Below are 6,767 nucleotides of genomic sequence, written 5' to 3'. Positions count from 1 at the left end.
AATAATTATTTTCTTCTTCTAATTAATTATATCAAATATAAATTAATTAATTAATCTCTATTAATTAATTTCTCATCAATTAAATTCATATTTAAACACTTTAAATATAAATTTAATTTATACTACACATCCAATAATCTAGATTTGGTTTCAAGTCATGCTAGGGACTTTGCAATTTTATTGCAAACCAAATCTATTTAATTAATCAATTAAACTCTTTAATTAATTAATTAAATCATATTTAAATAGGTGATAACTTGTGTATGTGTGTGACTTACTAGGCTCATCACTAATTGGCAATGAGACATGATATCAACTCTTAATATCATCAGAACTCTTTCTTACCATAAATGATTTCTCTAAATCATTTTATGAACCTCATAGACCATGGTTAACACCTAGCATAGCATGCCATGGCCACCCAATTAGTAAAAAGATTTACCTTAAATGAACCTATAATCATATGTTACCATGCACTAGAATCTCTCTGTTACAAAATCCCAACTCAAGCTGGAGTCATGGTTTATGTCAAACTCCATTTGCTATGAATATTATGTTCTCTTTTAATTCCAGTTCTTGATTAAAAGATTTTTCTCATCAGAAACTCTTTTCTGAATAAATCTATCTGTCCTGGCCAGGAACTTGAAACATCAAGAACAATTAAATGAACATAGGATTTTATCTCTATTTACTTAGAGGAACAGATTCCATCTTGATCAACACCTACCTCCATATATAACTAGCATGAGCCAACACATGCCCATATACCCATACATAGTACAAGTATGAAAGCAGTATCAAACTCAAACTACCTATATACAAGATATGTAACACCCTCCCCGTAGCAACTCCGTACATTCTACTGTTCCGGTGACCGGTGTCGGTCCAGACAGCTAGAAAGTCCGAAAAAATATTTAAACTAAAGTCAGGAACCATAATTAACTCAAATATTAATAAGAAACATTTAGTAAAAATTTTAGAAATAAAATACAACCAAGTAAAACGAGCCGACGCCCAAGCGATGGGTAACCGGAGGGAAGTTGCGGTTTTCGCAACGAGGAGCCCTAGACCCGGGGGAAAAATTATAAAATAATTTTTGGGACTCCAGAGAAGGGTAATTGAGGTTCCTATGGCATTAGAATGCCAAGAAAATACCTAGAAAAATTTTTCAATCGGTACAGACAATTTTGACCCGTTAAGCCAAACGGAGGGCATTTTGGTCATTTCGCCTTCAGAGGTGATTTTTGGCCGACTTGTCCAGTTAAGTAAATAATTATTATGATCTAAAATATGAATAAATATTGTTGAAAATTGAATTGAAAATGATTAGAAAAGAAAAGGAAAGAAAAATCCATAAAAAGCAATTTATGACATCTTTATGATGTCACTTACAAGTCCCCACCAATTGCATTCAAACAAGCATTTTTAAAACACTTAAAAGAGACTAAAAAATGGACTAAAGGGAAAGAAAAACGTGAGCAGCAGCCATTCTTCTTCTTCTTCACCAAAACGTGACTTTCCCCTCCCTCCATTGATGAGCTTGGCAAGCTCATGAAGCCCTAAACTCCCACCATATTTCCTCAAGTTCTCAACACAAAAATTTATTCTAGAAGCTTGCTAAGGTGTTTGGGAGCAAAAGGGAGAAGAGAAATTAAAGTTGGCAAGCTTGGAGATTCTTCAAGTTGAGGTTAGTGCAACTATAAACATAAAACTCTTAAATTTCATGATTTTGGGCTTGAAATTTAGTAAGACTTATAATTTAAATGAACAAAAACCTATGTGTATGAGCTCTTGAATGTTGGCTGCCCTAGAAAAGGAATATGTAGGAGTATTTGATGAGCTTAGAGTGAAATAGAAACCATGTTGAGGTTATAAACATATAAGCAATGCATTGGTAGTTACTAAGATACATGGCATAAACCATGAATTTGAATTAGGGTTTGGAAAGGTGAAAATGTGACTTGGCTTAAGAAATTATTAGAGAGCATTTTAATGGTCAATTAGTGACCATTTTAGGTAATTTGAACAACAAATGGACAGAAAAATGAGATTGCAAATTATTGAACTCCACCAGAGCGGACAGTACCTTGTGAGTCGCACCGCCGGCCTCTAGGGGGGTACGCCGGCAAGATGGCCACCCAGAGAGGGGCTTGAGCTGGGGCCCGCTAAGTCGGGATGTGACAAGATAACTGTGCTATCTCAGGTCTAAAGATTATATGCACTGATATGATTTATGACAAAACATTGACAAGAGTAAACTCCATGTGCTTGTCATAAGTGTCACTGGTTCGGCCTACTTATCATTTATAAGTGCCTATCATGTTTGTTATATGGCATGTGACTCACCATTCCATCTTATTTATATCTCATATAAATAACTTGGGAACAAACATGAATACAATCTTTCTGGATAAGTCATGTCCTTATTATGAAGTATCCTCGATTGTGAACCTATTTATGATACTTTGTGCTATAAATATTGTCACTCATATTCTTAACAACTTAAGAATAATATTTCTAACAAAATATCAATGGACCTTTTCTATTACACATAAATATATTATGTAAACGGAAAAGTGGAAATGCCTTTTATTATTAAAAATATGTACAAGATACATACTAAATGATATGCTCTAGGGCATACTACTAACACAAAGTGTAAGAACTATATTGTTAAATGGAAATTAAGGCCATAAATTTGAAATCCATGAAATGTTCATGGATTGCTTGAAACATGAAAAGTAAGTCACCTAATTGATGTGAATAGGTAGTTAGGGCTTATATGCCCATCACAAATAGAATTCATAAAATGTATAAATGAGAAAGGAAAAATGTTTTGAATACAATGGTACATGTGAACCATTGTTTTGAATTGTGATCAATACGAATATTATAATGAATGAATAAATGAACCATATTAATGTATGATTAAGACATTAGTTCTCATTATTGTAGAAAGGAAAAGTACTTTGAGTACAATGATATAAAGGGATAATTGATGTGAATTGTGATCATATATATGATTAAATGAATGTATACATTATAATTGAAAATTATTATGAAATAATGAAGTCATAAAACACAATATATTAATATTTAATGATATTATGTGCCATTGTATTGCCTAGACATGTATGTCAGATTGGATAGTTTGGCATGCCAATAGGGTATTGTTTTAGCAGTACTGCGAAAGGCTTTATGCCTGTATTCATGGCTTTATGCCCGCACTCATGGCTTTATGCCTGTATACATGGCTTTATGCCCGTGCTCATGGCTTTTATGCCCAATTATGTGTTATCATGGCTTTTTAGCCATACTGACTGCATACGTGGTTGACGTTCTGCGTCCCACGGTATGACGGCCCGAGGCACCGCGGTGTCCAGTGCCAACGACCCGTTATCCAGTTTAGTCAGCTTGTCATAGGTTACTTGGGCAGTGAAATTTATTGAAATAAGTTAAGAATATTAGTAATTGAAAATATTAGAAATTAAATAAATGAGTAAGATGACCTAAAATAAATTAGAATAGTTATATATTAGAAAGAATCGAAATGAACTCGACTGATATTAAAATTTACTTATTATGAAATAATCTGAGACAACCTAGAAAGTATTGAGAAAATGCTAAAAGATTAGCAAAGAAAATTATAACATACATAAATATTGCAAATGTGACTTACATAATAATATAAGCATAAATTTATTATTTTTAGATCATTTTTCTATGTACATTATTACTGTACATTGGCGAAATAAACACTTTCAAAGAATACTAAATTAGGATAAAATATATTAAATTTTAGAAACCGCATGTGAAGTAAAAATAAATCTTAATTATCCGAATTTTGTTTCTATCTTTATTTGTAAATTATTTCTTTGTTATATTATTGTACCACTAAGCAGCAATGCTTAGCGCGATGGAATTATTTCCTTCGCTCAGGTACTGAAGCTAGAACCCAATGGATGTTTGACTGGGAATTTTGGGAGTCCAGATCTGCAGAGTATCAAAGGTTGTCACCTCCTTAGCAATGCATGTAGCTAGGGCCCATGTATATCACTTTATGTATTTTGTATGTTATAAATATTTCGTATGTTGTAATTTGTATATTGTATTGTAAATTAAGAATTTGTAAGTAATATTTATGTGATGTAAATTTATAAATTGATTATTTCATATGTAATTAAATTGTATATCATGTAAATTAATAAAGATTGAAAATTATCATATATGAGTTGAGAATGAACGGAAATGAGTATGAAATTGAATTATATAGAGGATATTCGAATTGATGAGATAATTGTAATTAGTATGGATAAGATATGTTGTAAAAATATTGTTAAATTTTCAAGCAGGTGAATAATGAAATGTGCCAAATAGGAATAAAATAGGGGAAACTCCGCTGGTTTCTGTATAGAAAAATAATTGATATTAAATTAAACGAATTTAAAATTTCTAAAATAATAAAGTAAGATAAGATAGGGTGCTTCGACACCAAATGTAGCACACTTTGCTCAGCTATACTGTAGTCAGGTGTCCCACATCGGCAAAACATGGAGATGGTCTTGGGTTCAAAAAGTAATGATATATAAAATGAGAGAACTAATCATTAGAGGCGCCTTTTGGTGGAATGGCCTAGAGATTTGGAAGAACTCCAGGGTTAAGCGTGCTCACTCGAGAGAAATCCTAAGATGGGTGGCCTCCTAGGAAGTTCTCCATTTCACCTATGGGACAAAACTGTGAGGCTTATGGCCAAAGCGGATAATTCCTCTAGTGGTTGGAGCCCGACCATTATAATTGGTATCAGAGCCGCTCGCATGTCCTCTTAGGCGATGGTGGGGAAAACCTCAGCGAGGACGCTGAGTCCTGAAAGGGGGGGGGGAGAAAGGTCTCTTAGGCAAATCCCACATCGGCAAAGCACGGAGATGGTCTTGGGTTCAAAAAGTAATGATATATAAAATGGGGAAACTAATCATTAGAGGCGCCTTTTGGTGGAATAGTCTGGAGAGTTGGAAGAACTCCAAGGTTAAGCATGCTCACTTGAGAGAAATCCTAAGATGGGTGACCTCCTAGGAAGTTCTCTATTCCACCTATGGGACAAAACAGTGTGGCTTATGGCCAAAGCATACAATTCCTCTAGTGGTTGGAGCCCGATCGTTCCATGTTGACTTTCTCATGCTTAATAGGTATGTGAATTCCAATCACACCCACATACCACATTTTGGGTGCCTAATTTGTTGGTTTTGGTTACCCCTTTAATTTTTTAGGTCTCTTAATGACAATTTCAAATTTTCAGTTTTTGTGCCCAATTTTGCACTGTTCCATTAGTCTGGTTACTGTGAGAATTTGGCTAAGTGTCCTTCATCAAAGTTGTTCCTTATTGTCTTATCTTTAATTCCCTTTTGGAATCACTCTATTTGGAGTTTTTTAGGCCAAGATATGGCCATTTGAATGAGGCTGGCTGGATTGGTTTTACCTAGAATTTCTGGGCACCTAATTGGTTCTGGCAGTTTTGGACAATTAACTTTGGGTGACAATTTCACTTTGGGTGACAATTTCACTTGGTTATGGGCGGAATTTGGGTTGGTTTTCTTCATAAAATTTGTAGTTCTACATCATACCTTTTCAATGCCACAAAAATTAGGTCATTTGGACCTGTCTAGCCCAAGTTATGGCTAAATGAACAAATACTATTCATTTGGTCATTTTAGTACAGTGGCAGTGCACAATATTTGGGTTTGACCTAATTGTTCACTATCTAAATGTCATTTTCTGGGCATGGTTTCGAAATAAAAAATGTGTCATTATATGTCTACTTACATTTTCAATTGGCCTCATACCAATTGGATTCGTAAAATTTTAGTTTTGGTCCCTCAAATGGACCTAGGTCAAACTGCCAGATTGGGACCCCTAACGAATCCGAATTGCTTTTCAATTCTACCAATTCCAACACATCACAAATGGTCCCAATTGACCATTTCTAACCTCAATTAACGTAATTTGCATCAATTGACTATTTCCTCCAATTTTTCCCTTAAATTCAAAAGTTTAAGAACCCTAATTTATTAATTTCATTCACTTAATGAAATCAAAGTGTATATCCTTAATCTACATACTTAATTCAACCTAATTAACACCTCAACTTCATCAAATTCAAGAAATTTCAGTTCCCTTTAATGCTAGCCAAATTTCCCAAATGAATTCCCCAATTTGTTTTGTTTGCATTTTCACTTTAATTCTAAGTTAAATTAACTAGAAACATAGAAATTGAACAAATAAATTCAAGTTTAATCACTAAACTTTGTTTGAATTTCCTATTCTTCAATTCTTTCCTTTTCTTCCTTTCTTTGTCTCTTCAATCTCCTTATTTACTTGCCAAAGTAGGGTTTATGGGGAAATTTTGGGGAAATTAGGGTTAATTTATGGGATTGAAAAGCTTGGATCAAGCTTTAATGGTGAATGAAAATGGAGGTGAGAGAAGGGAGGAGTTGGCCGACTGGTTGAGTGAAGGAGAAAGTGAAATTTTCCTTTTAATTTTTTATGTTTTATGTCTAATTTTACTTAATTTGACTTAGTAAAAAATTCCAATAATTAAAATTTTATTTTGACATCATGTGTGATGTTACTAAGTGATGCAATAATTCACTTTTCATTTCTTTTTCTATTTCCTTTAATTTTCCATTCTTCTTTAATTTAATTCTCTATTCCGAAATTTTCATTTCTCCGATTTTATTGGACAGTTAGGTCAGGAGTCACCTCTAGGGGTGGAT

The sequence above is a fragment of the Hevea brasiliensis genome, chromosome 2, assembly GCF_030052815.1.
Source record: "Hevea brasiliensis isolate MT/VB/25A 57/8 chromosome 2, ASM3005281v1, whole genome shotgun sequence".
NCBI classification, from domain to species: domain Eukaryota; kingdom Viridiplantae; phylum Streptophyta; class Magnoliopsida; order Malpighiales; family Euphorbiaceae; genus Hevea; species Hevea brasiliensis.
This window is presented reverse-complemented; position numbering follows the sequence as displayed.